The sequence below is a fragment of the Salmo trutta genome, chromosome 14 (genome assembly GCF_901001165.1).
Source record: "Salmo trutta chromosome 14, fSalTru1.1, whole genome shotgun sequence".
Classification (NCBI taxonomy): Eukaryota; Metazoa; Chordata; class Actinopteri; order Salmoniformes; family Salmonidae; genus Salmo; species Salmo trutta.
Window position 1 is genome coordinate 85756624 of NC_042970.1, and position 16132 is coordinate 85772755.

The 16132-nt window shown below is 42.1% G+C and overlaps 1 protein-coding gene across 2 annotated transcripts in view; it reads left to right on the forward strand.

The window, feature by feature from the left end:
- Positions 1–16132, forward strand: part of LOC115147775 (GTPase IMAP family member 7-like) — a 351504-nt gene that overhangs the window by 124473 nt on the left and 210899 nt on the right. The window lies entirely within an intron of this gene.

Sequence of the window (16132 nt, forward strand, 5' to 3'; positions counted from 1 at the left end):
AGAGTTCCTCTGTGGAGATAGGAGAACCTTCCAGAAGGACAACCATCTCTGCAGCACTCCACCAATCAGGCCTTTATGGTAGAGTGGCCAGATGGACACCACTCCTCAGTAAAAGGCAAACATTTATATTAACATACAATATATTCTTCCTATAATTCTAGCATTAACTTTCTCATCAGATCAGTATCTCAATGCATTCTTAGTCTAAATTACTATACATTATAAAGTGTCTAGAACTCCACAATCAACCTGATACCCCAAAATATACAATTTTAGACAAGTCTAAATCAATTACGGGTACAGTTGACCAACCCCCCCCTTCAGGCACTCATTCTTCTGGCGTCTCTTCATTGTCTTCTTCAGATAGCTTCACAGTTCAAGGTGGATGGCCCATGATGATGTCCCAATTTCAATGTCTCACCTGGACCGCCACCACCTTATGTATTTTCCATTTGCTAACCAGTATACCAGCAACATGAGAGAAGTTTGGAACGGATCTCTCTCCATGCTCACTCCATGTGGACTCCTGTCGCACTCTTGAGAGAAAAGGCATGAGAGAAAAGGCAGTTGATATCTTCAACTGGATACTGTGTACGGGTTGCTGGCTCTGACTCAGGTCTCATGGTAGAAGTGGTGAAGGACAGGGCCGTAGTGAACGCCATTGTTGCCGTTACTTCAGCCGGTTAGAGGGGGTTTGAGGCCCACACTGTTCTAGGCCAAATTATCCCTGCCATGCATCTAGATACCACCTGGGGTCCCTATCGCCATAACCAGAACAACAGTTTTATTTAGGGCATTTCTGATTCAAACTTAAAACAGATCAGATGATACAGTGTCCCTTTTAAGCGGAATAAACACCTTCTAGAAAAAACAATCTCAGAGCCCCTTTCAAGTAATCCTATCTTTTCAACCTGTTGCATTAATTTAGTCAAAATATAAAACCTGTTGTTTAACAAATCTAGGACCTTCAAAAAGTTGGTGCAGTCTTATCAGCTTAATATTTGGTACTAAAACATTTACTTGGATCTACTTTAACTTGAAACACTGTTCCACATAATGGAAACTAATTATCATTTTACATTACATTACCTTCTTGTTTATATCACTGGTGAAGCTGTAAAAATCATCTCCCATTCTTCTGTCCCACTACATCCCTTACAGCCCGCTTGAGCCTAGCGGGCACCACTCGCTTTCACCCGCAGACTAAAACATTTCATTATTAGAGTCTATTCAAAAACCACTAATAACATATTCCCATTCACATACTGTCAACAATCATTACATTTTAAGTTATCAATTGTGATCATGTTCACAGTTCTAAATTAGTCTTTCAATTTCAACTAAGCAAGCTGCTAAATCGTTCAGTTGACATCTTAAAACAAACTGGCTGCTGTATCTAGCTAAGCAAACCATAGCAATAGTTGAGTTACAATCAGAAACCCAGATTTTAGTAACATAGACCCTATGCCTATGGAAACGAAAAGTCAAAATGACAAATCCTGCAAATAGACCAATTATAAATGGTTTGTAGTCTTAACATCTGGCACATAATAACGACACAACTACCTGAAAATATCCTTAAAGTTCATCCAAGTGTTTCTTTGCGAAGATTTCACATGCGCAAATGGGATTTAGCAGTCAGTTGAATCGACATTCATTGATTTGGAAACAGATCTGCCAAGTTGAATTAAAATTGATTGTCTTTCCTTTTTTTCCCAATGATTATTATTTTGATGGAAAACCTAATTTGGCTTCTTACGTCATTCCAAGTTATATTCTGTGTTAATTCGTTCTAACTTTATGGAAAAAGGGTTTATTTGATAAACATAGCAACTCCTCTCTTGCTGCGGGAATAAATAAACACATTTTCAGGCTTCATGGGCAGGCTTTCTTTCCCCGAAATGTATAACCAGGACAGAGAAAATCCCATAAGCGTTTATAATTGTATTGGTTAGGGGTACCAAAAAAAACCAATCTTTTTCTGAGCATATTTCCCAGACCTTTTAAGACAGTCATAGAATGTAAAACCGTATTTTTATCGAATGATCCATAAAGGGACCACACTGAATACTTTCACACCCCTTACGTAGGTCTAAGTATGGATGTTCAAGTTCTATATTATTATAATTTTCCCATTGTTACTTTATCAAATCTCTAGTAATCGATTATACCTACATACAATTTCTCATGTGTTCATATCTTCACAGAATCTCCATATAACGTTATAAATCGAAACTTATTATCCAAATTTCAATTAAGTTATTATGTAAATTTCTGTATCTTATTATCCAAATTTCTAATGATCCAAATTTCAATCTCTTATTACCCAAACTCCAGGTTAACACTTATTTCCACCCTCACACAACTCTCATATCACATTCACACAGTACTGTTCCCAAACATACGCAATCAATATTTTTTCTTACTTATATGAGTTTCTACTTCAGGACTAGTCCCTGGAATTACATAATTTGCACAGTTGCATCTTACTATACAAACCCAGGGCATTATAATACATTTCACACCTCTCCTTACAACGGCAGTACGTTCACGACTCCATATATCTTTGCTCAGGACACTACGGTCACGATTTCCTTTCTATTATGACGATATCTTCCCTCACACAAATCTTATCATCATAAGCACGGTAGTACGGTCACGTCTTCTACTCTAGGGCAGTACGGTCATGACTCCCTCATTATTATGACAATACCATCAGGATCTCATAATCTCTAAAACGTCAGTACGTTCACGACTTCGTTTTTATTGAATTGTTTCCAAGAAATGTTAGTCTCACCCTATTCAATTTGTCTTTGTTTGGGATCCTGTGTCCGTCCGCCGGCCCCATCTGGAGAACCCTGGGCGGGTTGCCTTGAATCACACCTAGAGTGATTCCCATGCACGGTTGACCCTGGTCCTCAGGAGTCGTCATCAGACTGAGATAAGGATCCCATCCTCGTCACCTTGAATGTCGTGGGAAAATAAATATTAAGTGAGAGAGACTTTGTTAACCCCCCTTCCCCCGGCTAAATTTCTCAGATGCAAAGACGATTAGAAACAAAGTGTCACGTCCTGACCAGTATAGGGGTTATTTGTTATTGTAGTTTGGTCAGGACGTGGCAGAGGGTATTTATTTTATGTGGTTCGGGGTGGTGGTTTGGTTAGAAGGGTGTTTGATTTGTTAGTTCCGGGTTTTGGTGCATGTTCTATGTTTGTATTTCTATGTTCTTTCTAGTGTTGTATTTCTAGGTTGAGTTAATTGGGGTTTGGACTCTCAATTGGAGGCAGGTGTTTTCTGGTTGCCTCTGATTGAGAGTCCTATATATAGGCATGTGTTTGGGTTTGTGAGTTTGTGGGAGATTGTGCTAGGTATAGCTTGTTTGCCTTACCGGCCTGTTATTAGTCGTTGTGTCTTTTTTGTGTACGCGTTTATTTTGGTTCTCCTTCTTCACCAAATAAAAGAAGATGAGTGCACATATTCCTGCTGCGTTTTGGTCCACTTTATCCGACGACAACCGTGACACAAAGAGAGATTTGTTATACTCCTCCAGGCTATATCTATCTCAGGTTACAAACACCAACTCATTCTATGGAATGCAGGCTGTAGGTTTTATCACCAAGCCATCATAAATCAATTTTTAGCACTAAGCCCCAGAGGCCCAACTAAGTCACACTCACACAGAAGAGAGAGTTCTCATCAAAGCAATTTTATCCACAAACAGTATTAAAACATTATCTTGTATTTTACTACCATAATGGGGAGAAGGTTCACCTTCCAACAGGACAACGACTGTAAACACACAGCCAAGACAACGCAGGAGTGGCTTCGGGACAAGTCTCTGAATGTCATTAACTTCTTTGGGATAGGTGGCAGTATTTTCACATCCGGATAAAAAACGTACCCGATTTAATCTGGTTACTACTCCTGCCCAGTAACTAGAATATGCATATAATTATTGGCTTTGGATAGAAAACACCCTAAAGTTTCTAAAACTGTTTGAATGGTGTCTGTGAGTATAACAGAACTCTTATGGCAGGCAAAAACCTGAGAAGATTTCATGCAGGAAGTGGCCTGTCTGACAAGGTGTTGTTGTTCTTGCTTCTGTTTATTGAAGAGTCAGGATCTTAGCTGTAACGTGACACTTCCTACGGCTCCAATAGGCTCTCAGAGCCCGGGAAAAACCTGAACGATGACGAGGCAGCCTCAGGCTGAAACACATAATCGCCTTTGCCTAGTGGTCTATCAGAGGACAATGGAATTAGGCGTGTGCCCGATTCGACCCCGTGCAGTATTTTCTTTCGGCTGTTTACCTAATTGCAGATTCCCGGTCGGAATATTATCGCTTTTTTACGAGAAAAATGGCATAAAAATTTATTTTAAACAGCGGTTGACATGCTTCGAAGTACGGTAATGAAATATTTAGAAATCTTTTGTCACGAAATGCGCCGTGCGCGTGACCGTTATTTACCATTGGGATAGTGTCTAGAACGCACGAACAAAACGTCGCTGTTGGAACATAACTATGGATTATTTTGGACCAAACCTACATTTGTTATTGAAGTAGAAGTCCTGGGAGTGCATTCTGACGAAGAACAGGAAAGGTAATCAAACTTTTCTAATAGTAAATCTGATTTTGGTGAGTGCTAAACTGGGTGGGTGTCTAAATAGCTAGCCCTGTGATGCCGGGCTATCTACTTAGAATATTGCAAAATGTGCTTTCACCGAAAAGCTATTTTAAAATCGGACATATCGAGTGCATAGAGGAGTAATGTATCTATAATTCTTAAAATAATTGTTATGCTTTTTGTGAACGTTTATCGCGAGTAATTTAGTAAATTTTTAGTAAATTCGCCGGAAGTTTGCGGGGGGTATGCTAGTTCTGAACGTCACATGCTAATGTAAAAAGCTGGTTTTTGATATAAATATGAACTTGATTGAACAAAACATGCATGTATTGTATAACATAATGTCCTAGGTGTGTCATCTGATGAAGATCATCAAAGGTTAGTGCTGCATTTAGCTGTCTTCTGGGTTTTTGTGACATTATATGCTAGCTTGAAAAATGGGTGTCTGATTATTTCTGGCTGGGTACTCTGCTGACATAATCTAATGTTTTGCTTTCGTTGTAAAGCCTTTTTGAAATCGGACAGTGTGGTTAGATTAACGAGAGTCTTGTCTTTAAATAGCTGTAAAATAGTCATATGTTTGAGAAATTGAAGTAATAGCATTTCAAAGGTATTTGAAAATCGCGCCACAGGATTCAACTGGCTGTTACGTAGGTGGGACGAATTCGTCCCGCCTAGCCCAGAGAGGTTAACCTGTTGGGGCTAGGGGGCAGTATTTACACGGACGGATAAAAAACGTACCCGATTTAATCTGGTTACTAATCCTACCCAGTAACTAGAATATGCATATACTTATTATATATGGATAGAAAACACCCTAAAGTTTCTAAAACTGTTTGAATGGTGTCTGTGAGTATAACAGAACTCATTTGGCAGGCAAAAACCTGAGAGATTCCTTTACAGGAAGTGGCCTGTTTGACCATTTATTTGCTTTCTTTGACATCTCTTCCAAAAACTCAGGATCTCTGCTGTTACGTGACACTTCCCACGTCTCCAATGGGGTCTCAGAGCCCGGGAAAAACCTGAATGACGTAATTCAAAGCCCTGGCTGAAACACACGAGAGCTTTTGCTAAGTGGTCTATCTGAGGACAAAGGCTTAGGCGCGTGACCTGCCCCGCCCTCGCCTTTCGGTTTTTCCCTCTGTTTACAGACAGGCAGATTCCCGGTCGGAATATTATCGCTTTTCTACGAGATAAATTGCATAAAAATTGATTTTAAACAGCAGTTGACATGCTTCGAAGTACGGTAATGGAATATTTAGAATTTTTTTGTCACGTTATGCGCCATGCGCACGACCGTAATTTACCATTCTGATAGTGTCTAGAACGCACAAACAAAACGTCGCTGATGGAACATAACGATGGATTATTTGGGACCACACCTACATTTGTTATTGAAGTAGAAGTCCTGGGAGTGCATTCTGACAAAGAACAGGAAAGGTAAGACCATTTTTCTTCAAACGTTTTGAAACCTGAAATAATATGCATATTCTAGCTTCTGAGTTGGTGTAGGAGGCAGTTAAAAATGGGAACATATTTTTTCCAAAATTCTCAATACTGCCCCCTATCCCAAACAGGTTAATTATTAGTCTGCAGCTAAGTAAATTATATCATCGAACGCGAAGACCAACGAAACATCCATTCTATGACGACATTAATGAATGTCGCTCTGAAAGATCCATTCTAACTGAGAGAGAGAGAGAGAGAGAACGGGGACAAAACTCTCCAACAGAACGACGCTCCGACAAGGATCCCGACGACACACTGAGCGTAAATATATATTGATTGCAATTGTTCCCGAATGAGTGAGCGTTCATGTGCAAAGGATTAGCATATCAATTGTTAATATTAATGAACTCTGTGTGCCACAGCTGACCTTTTATGATCCATTGTTCAACAGGCCGACCTGCCTGTTTAGCCCACAAGGGCACATTCCTCTACCAATTCTTTGTGACGATAATTACTGTTTGTATGTTTTCTGTGAATTACTTAGTGTAGTAAATAAATGATTTTAAGACAATTGATGTATGGATGATTTTAGTAAAGACTGGGTTTGTGCAGATACAACAATTTACGACGTTTGGAATGAGACTGGAAGCGAGGTAAAATACACCATTTAAACCAGAAGATAAATCGGCCTATACTATAATATATGTTATAATATAGGAAAGTTATATTAGGAAAATTATAACTTTGTAATCTGAATATTTTCCTTGGTGCCCCGATCTCATAGTTAATTACAATTAAACGATTAATCAGTTTAATCGCGTGATAATAATTACAGGGAGTTAATTGATAAACATGCCTTCAGTTTAATGGTACCCAAAGACACGACAACTCCCTAGGAAAAACTCCCTAGAAAGGCAAAAACCTAGGAAGAAACCTAGAGAGGAACCAGGCTGTGAGGGGTGACCAGTCCTCTTCTGGCTGTGCCGGGTGGATATTATAACAGAACATGGTCAAGATGTTAAAATGTTCATAAATGACCAGCATGGTCAAATAATAATAATCATAGTAGTTGTCGAGGGTGCAACAAGCACGTCCGGTGAACAGGTCAGGGTTCCATAGCTGCAGGCAGAACAGTTGAAACTGGAGCAGCAGCACGGCCAGGTGGACTGGGGACAGCAAGGAGTCATCATGCCAGGTAGTCCTTAGGCATGGCCCTAGGGCTCAGGTCCTCCGAGAGAAAGAAAGAAAGAAAGAAAGAAAGAGAGAATTAGAGAGAGCATATTTAAATTCACACAGGACACCGGATAAGACAAGAGAAATAGTCCGGATGTGACAGACTGACCCTAGCCCCCCGACACATAAACTACTGCAGCATAAATACTGGAGGCTGAGACAGGAGGGATCAGAAGACACTGTGGCCCCATCCGATGATACCCCCGGTCAGGGCCAAACAGGCAGGATATAACCCCACCCACTTTGCCAAAGCACAGCCCCCACACCACTAGAGGGATGTCTCCAACCACCAACTTACCGTCCTAAGACAAGGCCGAGTATAGCCCACAAAGATCTCCGCCATGGCACAACCCAAGGGGGGGGGGGGCGCAAAACCAGACAGGAAGACCACGTCAGTGACTCAACCCACTCAAGTGACGCACCCCACCCAGGGACAGCATGGAAGAACACCAGTAAGCCAGTGACTCAGCCCCTGTAATAGGGTTAGAGGCAGAGAATCCCAGTGGAAAGAGGGGAACCGGCAAGGCAGAGACAGCAAGGGCGGTTCGTTGCTCCAGCCTTTCCGTTCACCATCACACTCCTGGGCCAGACTATACTTAATCATAGGACCTACTGAAGAGATACGTCTTCAGTAAAGACTTAAAGGTGGAGACTGAGTCTGCGTCTCTCACATGGGTAGGCAGACCATTCCATAAAAATTGAGCTCTATAGGAGAAAGCCCTACCTCCAGCCGTTTGCTTAGAAATTCTAGGGACAATTAGGAGGCCTGCGTCTTGTGACCATAGCGTACGTGTAGGTATGTACGGCAGGACCAAATCGGAAAGATAGGTAGCAGCAAGCCCATGTAATGCTTTGTAGGTTAGCAGTAAAACCTTGAAATCAGCCCTTGCCTTAACAGGAAGCCAGTGTAGGGAGGCTAGCACTGGAGTAATATGATCACATTTTTTGGTTCTAGTCAGGATTCTAGTAGCCGTATTTAGCACTAACTGAAGTTTGTTTAGTGCTTTATTCGGGTAGCCGGAAAGTAAAGCATTGCAGTAGTCCAGCCTAGAAGTAACAAAAGCATGGATTAATTTTTCTGCATCATTTTTGGACAGAAAGTTTCTGATTTTTGCAATGTTACGTAGATGGAAAAAAGCTGTCCTTGAAACAGTCTTGATATGTTCTTCAAAAGAGAGATCAGGGTCCAGAGTAACGCCGCGGTCCTTCACAGTTTTATTTGAGACGACTGTACAACCATCCAGATTAATTGTCAGATTCAACTGAAGATCTCTTTGTTTCTTGGGACCTAGAACAAGCTGTTTTGTCCGAGTTTAAAAGTAGAAAGTTTGCAGCCATCCACTTCTTTATGTCTGAAACACAGGCTTCTAGCGAGGGCAATTTTCGGGCTTCACCATGTTTCATTGAAATGTACAGCTGTGTGTCGTCCGCATAGCAGTGAAATTTAACATTATGTTTTCGAATGACATCCCCAAGAGGTAAAATATATAATGCATAATAAGCATCATCAAGAGAGGGAACATATTGGGTGTCGTTTATACGCTGTAGAAAGAATATATCCATTTATAAGACTTGTTCATAAAAGAGAAAATTGTTCATAAAAAGAGCCTGAGATCAATGTCAATATTCAGACCACTAGGGGTCAATGTTAACTCCTCTAATTAGTAGAGCAACATGCTCAGTGCCTGTGTATCCACAGACAGCTCTACCTCTGGCTCCTCTACAAACGGTGAGCTTTTTTTCTACAACAGAGGGCGGGGACACCGGGGACAATGTTGAGGACAACACTCCCAGCAAGTAAGAGGGTTCAGCGCATACGTCGGGGGAAGAAGAAATCCACTACCATCCCCCGCGACACCTACCATTTGAGACCCAGGACGGGTTATGACCCTGACATCAGCTCACCTCAGTGTTCTCAATAAGGGGTTATGACCCTGACATCAGCTCACCTCAGTGTTCTCAATAAGGGGTTATGACCCTGACATCAGCTCACCTCAGTGTTCTCAATAAGGGGTTATGACCCTGACATCAGCTCACCTCAGTGTTCTCAATAAGGGGTTATGACCCTGACATCAGCTCACCTCAGTGTTCTCAATAAGGGGTTATGACCCTGACATCAGATCACCTCAGTGTTCTCAATAAGGGGTTATGACCCTGACATCAGATCACCTCAGTGTTCTCAATAAGGGGTTATGACCCTGACATCAGATCACCTCAGTGTTCTCAATAAGGGGTTATGACCCTGACATCAGATCACCTCAGTGTTCTCAATAAGGGGTTATGACCCTGACATCAGCTCACCTCAGTGTTCTCAATAAGGGGTTATGACCCTGACATCAGCTCACCTTAGTGTTCTCAATAAGGAGTCATGACCCTGACATATGCTCACCTCTGTGTTCTCAATAAGGGGTTATGACCCTGACATAAGCTCACCTCAGTGTTCTCATTAAGGGGTTATGACCCTGACATCAGCTCACCTCAGTGTTCTCAATAAGGGTTATCATTTGTACCCACTGAAAACATGAAGGACTTTGACGTCCAGATAGATCTAATCAAGTTTTTCCATAATCTGAGATTGCATGAGTTCTTTGATGAGATTGAAATGCACATGCCTCCACTTGAAATGTCATCCTCAGTGAGCTGTATACATGCAGTTGAAGTCGGAAGTATACATACACTTAGGTTGGAGTCATTAAAACTCGTTTTCAACCACTCCACTCCACCAACCACAAACTATAGTTTTGGCAAGTCGGTTAAGACAACTACTTTGTGCATGACACAAGTAATTTTTCCAACTGTTTACAGACAGATTATTTCACTTATAAATCACTGTATCACAATTCCAGTGTGTCAGAAGTTTACATACACTAAGTTGACTGTGCCTTTAAACAGCTTGGAAATGGTTTTAGAAGCTTCTGATAGGCTAATTGACATTATTTAAGTCAGTTGGAGGTGTACCTGTGGATGTTTTTTAAGGCCTACCTTCAAACACAGTGCCTCTTTGCTTGACATCATGGGAAAATCAAAAGAAATCAGCCAAGACCTCAGAAAAAAATTGTAGACCTCCACAAGTCTGGTTCATCCTTGGGAGCAATTTCCAAATGCCTGAAGGTACCAAGTTCATCTGTACAAACAATAGTACGCAAGTATAAACACCAAGGGACCACGCAGCCGTCATACAGCTCAGGAAGGAGACAGGTTCTGTCTCCTAGAGATGAACGTACTTTGGTGCGAAAAGTGCACATCAATCCCAGAACAACAGCAAAGGACCTTGTGAAGATGCTGGAGGAAACAGATACAAAAGTATCTATATCCACAGTAAAACGAGTCCTATATCGACATAACCTGAAAGTCCGCTCACTAAGGAAGAAGCCACTGCTCCAAAAACCGCCATAAAAAAGCCAGACTACGGATTGCAACTGCACATGGGGACAAAGATCAAACTTTTTTTGTCCTCTGGTCTGATGATACAAAAATAGAACTGTTTGGCCATAATGACCATCGTTATGTTTGGAGGAAAAAGGGGAGGCTTGCAAGCCGTAGAACACCATCCCAACCATGAAGCACTGGGTGGCAGCATCATGTTGTGGGGGTGCTTTGCTGCAGGAGGGACTGGTGCACTTCACAAAATAGATGGCATCATGTGGAAAGAAAATGATGTGGATATATTGAAGCAACATCTCAAGACATCAGTCAGGAAGTTAAAGCTTGGTCGCAAATGGGTCTTCCAAATGGACAATGTCCCCAAGCATACTTCCAAAGTTGTGGCAAAATGGCTTAAGGACAACAAAGTCAAGGTATTGGAGTGGCCATCACAAAGCCCTGACCTCAATCCTATAGAACATTTGTGGGCAGAACTGAAAAAGCATGTGCGAGCAAGGAAGCCTACAAACCTGACTCAGTTACACCAGCTCTGTCAGGAGGAATGGGCCAAAATTCCCCCAGCTTATTGTGGGAAGCTTGTGGAAGACTACCCGAAATGTTTGACCCAAGTTAAACAATTTAAAGGCAATGCTACCAAATACTAATTGTGTGTGTGTAAACTTCTGACCCACTGGGAATTTTATGAAAGATATAAAAGCTGAAATAAATAATTCTCTCTACTATTATTCTGACATTTCACATTCTTAAAATAAAGTGGTGATCCTAACTGACCTAAGACAGGGAATTTGTACTAGGATTAAATGTCAGGAATTGTGAAAAACTGCATTTAAATGTATTTGGCTATGGTGTATGTAAACTTCCGACTTCAACTGTATGTGCAATAATAGTGTTTAACATGAGTTTTGAATGACTACTTCATCTCTGTATCTAACACGTACAATTATCTGTAAGGTCCTTCGGTCGAGCAGTGAATTTCAAAGATTAAACCACAAAGACCTGGGAGGTTTTACAATGCCTCGCAAAGAAGGGCACCTATTGGTAGATGGGTAAAAACTCTACAGAGTTTAATGGCTGTGATAGGAGAGAACTGAGGATGGATCAACAACATTGTAGTTACTCCACAATACTAACCGAAATGACAGAGTGGAAAGAAGGAAGCCTGTACAGTACAATGTTAAAAAACATGCATCCTGTTTACAATAAGGCACAAAAGTAAAACTGCATGAAATGTGGCAAAGAAATTAACTTTATGTCCTTAATACAGTGTTATGTTTGGAGGAAAATCAAACACAACACATCACTGAGTACCACTCTTCATATTTTCAAGCATGGAGGTGGCCGCATCATGTTATGGGTATGCTTGTCACTGGCAAGGACTGTGGAGTTTTTGCGGGGATAAAAATAAACAGAATAGAGCTTAGCACAGGCAAAATTCTAAAGGAAAAGCTGGATCAGTCTGCTTTCCAACAGACATTGGGAGACAAATTCACCTTTGAGCAGGACAATATCCTAAAACGCAAGGACAAATTTACACTGGTATCACTTACCAAATATACACTGGTATTGCTTATGGGGCAGCAGGTAGCCTAGTGGTTAGAGCATTGGGCCAGTAACCGAATGATTGCTGGATAGAATCCCTGAGCTGACAAGATAAACATCTGCCGTTCTACCCCTGAACAAGGCAGTTAACCCACTGTTCCCCAGTAGGCTGTCATTGAAAATAAGAATGAGTTCTTAACTGACTTGCCTAGTTAAATAATACATTTAATTTAAGAGAACATTGAGGGGCCTAGTTACAGTTTTTGCTTAAATCAGCTTAAATCTCTGACAAGACTTGAATTGCTGTCTATTAATGATCAATGATCATGTCTTTTTGTATGTTCTTTGTATGCCATTTTTTTAATATTTGAGTTAACCAATGATATTAGGCCACACTTGGCCATGATTACAAACACCTGTGTGTCTCTTGACACTATATAAATGACTCATCTCACAGTGTTTGTGATGATACCCTGATGAAGACAGCTTTGCTGTCGAAACGTTGGTTATTAGGTTATTAAACGTTTGCATTTGAGCTCTTAGAGTGTGCGGCTTTCCCTTATTTTCTAGCAATGATCAACATCCAACTTAACAGAGATTGAGGAATGTTAAAAATAGTAATGTGCAAATATTGCACAATCCAGGTGCGCAAAGCTCTTAGAGAGTTACCCAGAGAGACTCACAGCTCTAATCACTGTCAAAGGTGATTCTTACATGTATTGAATCAGGGGTGAGAACACTTATGTAAATTAGATATGTTTGTATTTCATTTAACAGAAAAAAACTAAATTATTCTAAAAAAATGTTTTCACTTTGTCATTATGGGGTGTTGTGTGTAGATGGCACTGCATATACTGTATATATAATATGTATGTATAGTCTAGTGAATGTGAATAGAATTATGGGGGTAGAAGCAGTCTCGGAGCCTGTTGGTCCGAGAGCTGATGCTCCGGTACCGTTTGTCGGACGGTCTATGGCTTGGTTGGCTGGAGCTAATTATCATGCTTAGTGCTAAGCTCCACCTCTGTCCCTACAGTAGACCTACACCAGTGGATATCAACCAGGACTATGTCCCTACAGTAGACCTACACCAGTGGTTCTCAACCAGGACTCTGTCCCTGCAGTAGGCCTCCACCAGTGGATATCAACCAGGACTCTGTCCCTAAAGTAGGCCTCCATCAGTGGATATCAACCAGGACACTGTCCCTAAAGTAGGCCTCCACCAGTGGATCTCAACCAGGGCTCTGTCCCTTCAGTAGGCCTCCACCAGTGGATATCAACCAGGACTCTGTCATTTCAGTAGGCCTCCACCAGTGAATATCAACCAGGACTCTATCCCTTCAGTTGGCCTCCACCAGTGGATATCAACCAGGCCTCCTACATTTACTGCCTGTGCCTCTCTACAGGGGGTACTTGAGAACTCATGAGACCATAGGTTTACTGGTAAAATCACATGAGGGGGTACTTCAGGGCTCCTCCGGGCAGAACAAAATACACTTGGTGGTACTGCAACCGAAAAGGTTGAGAACCACTGGCCTTCAAAACACAGACACATTGCAATAACATAACTCACTGTTCTCATCTAGTGTTGTGTTCATGGTCACCTCTAGAGGGACCCAACACACCAAGGAGTGTTGCTAACCAGAAAGAATCATGCAGGCAGAGTCTGAATTCTGATTGGATGTCACTGTTACCAACCTCCTCCTCACAGCGTTGGCTGTCTTCCCAGAATCAGAAGGTAGACCACAGAAAAATGAAATGTGTCTGACAAATTTTTTCTTCAGGATAAAAACTACAATTCAAAACAGCCTTTTTAAAACATAACTATAGTGTTGCCTAGCCTGGTCCCAGATCAGTTTGTGGTCTTTCCAACGTTATTGCTCTATCACACCCTGATCTGTTTCACCTGTCTTTGTGCTTGTCTCCACCCCCCTCCAGGTGTTGTCCATTATCCCCAGTGTATTTATACCTGTGTTTTCTGTTGGTCTGTTGCCAGTTCATCTCGTCTTGTCAAGTCTAATAGTCCCTGATTTCTAGTCCTCCAGGTTTTGACCATTCTGCCTACCCTGAGCCTGCCTGCCGTTCTGTACCTTACGGACTCTGCCCTGGATTACTGACCTCTGCCTACCCTTTGCCTGTTCCCTGTTTTGTAAATAAACCTCTGTGATTTGAACTGTCTGCATCTGGGTATTATCCTGAGTTCTAATATGCTCACTATCAAGCCATGACAATGAGTGAGAAGGAGTTAGAATGATGGCACAAACAGACTGACACTCAGGGTATTAGTTGCACTCAGGCTATTAGTTTAACAGAAATGTCCGCTTAATCCAGTATAAACTAATGTATAGAATGTATTATACAAGAGACAAAATTCACACGTTTTACAACACAACGGCAGAGTCAAATCTTAAGTGTAAAACTGACAATGACTCAATAATCCATGCTTTCTGGGATTGCTATGAATTCCACAAGTTGTCGGCGAAGCTAGAAAGTTGGCTGACAGAAGTATTACAATGAGAACTTACTTTTATTCCAGCATATTTCAAGACATGTCATATAGGGGTGTAGTGAGATACCCAATGGGCCAGACTATTCTCTTCTCACCACTGATCTTGAAAAAAAACAACGTGGCGTTGGTGGATGGAGCGAGACATGATGTCCCAGATGTGCTCAATTGGATTCAGGTCTGGGGAACGGGCGGGCCAGTCCATAGCATCAATGCCTTCCTCTTGCAGGAACTGCTGACACACTCCAGCCACATGAGGTCTAGCATTGTCTTGCATTAGGAGGAACCCAGGGCCAACCGCACCAGCATATGGTCTCACAAGGGGTCTGAGGATCTCATCTCGGTACCTAATGGCAGTCAGGCTACCTCTGGCGAGCACATGGAGGGCTGTGCGGCCCCCCAAAGAAATGCCACCCCACACCATGACTGACCCACCGCCAAACCGGTCATGCTGGAGGATGTTGCAGGCAGCAGAACGTTCTCCACGGCGTCTCCAGACTCTGTCACGTCTGTCACGTGCTCAGTGTGAACCTGCTTTCATCTGTGAAGAGCACAGGGCGCCAGTGGCGAATTTGCCAATCTTGGTGTTCTCTGGCAAATGCCAAACGTCCTGCACGGTGTTGGCCTGTAAGCACAACCCCCACCTGTGGACGTCGGGCCCTCATACCGCCCTCATGGAGTCTGTTTCTGACCGTTTGAGCAGACACATGCACATTTGTGGCCTGCTGGAGGTCATTTTGCAGGGCTCTGGCAGTGCTCCTCCTGCTCCTCCTTGCACAAAGGCGGAGGTAGCGGTCCTGCTGCTGGGTTGTTGCCCTCCTACGGCCTCCTCCACGTCTCCTGATGTACTGGCCTGTCTCCTGGTAGCGCCTCCATGCTCTGGACACTACGCTGACAGACACAGCAAACCTTCTTGCCACAGCTCGGATTGATGTGCCATCCTGGATGAGCTGCACTACCTGAGCCACTTGTGTGGGTTGTAGACTCCGTCTCATGCTACCACTAGAGTGAAAGCACCGCCAGCATTCAAAAGTGACCAAAACATCAGCCAGGAAGCATAGGAACTGAGAAGTGGTCTGTGGTCACCACCTGCAGAACCACTCCTTTATTAGAGTTACATTGTGTTGTTTAAGTGTTCCCTTTATTTTTTTGAGCAGTATATATACAATACCGTTCAAAAGTTTGGGGTCACTTAGAAATGTCCTTGTTTTTTAAAGAAAAGCACATTTTTGTCCATTAAAATAACATCAAATTGATAAGAAATTACAGTGTACACATTGTTAATGTTGTAAATGACTATTGTAGCTGGAAACGGTTTTATGGAAAACCTACATAGGCGTACAGAGGCCCATTATCAGCAACCATCACTCCTGTGTTCCAATGGCACGTTATGTT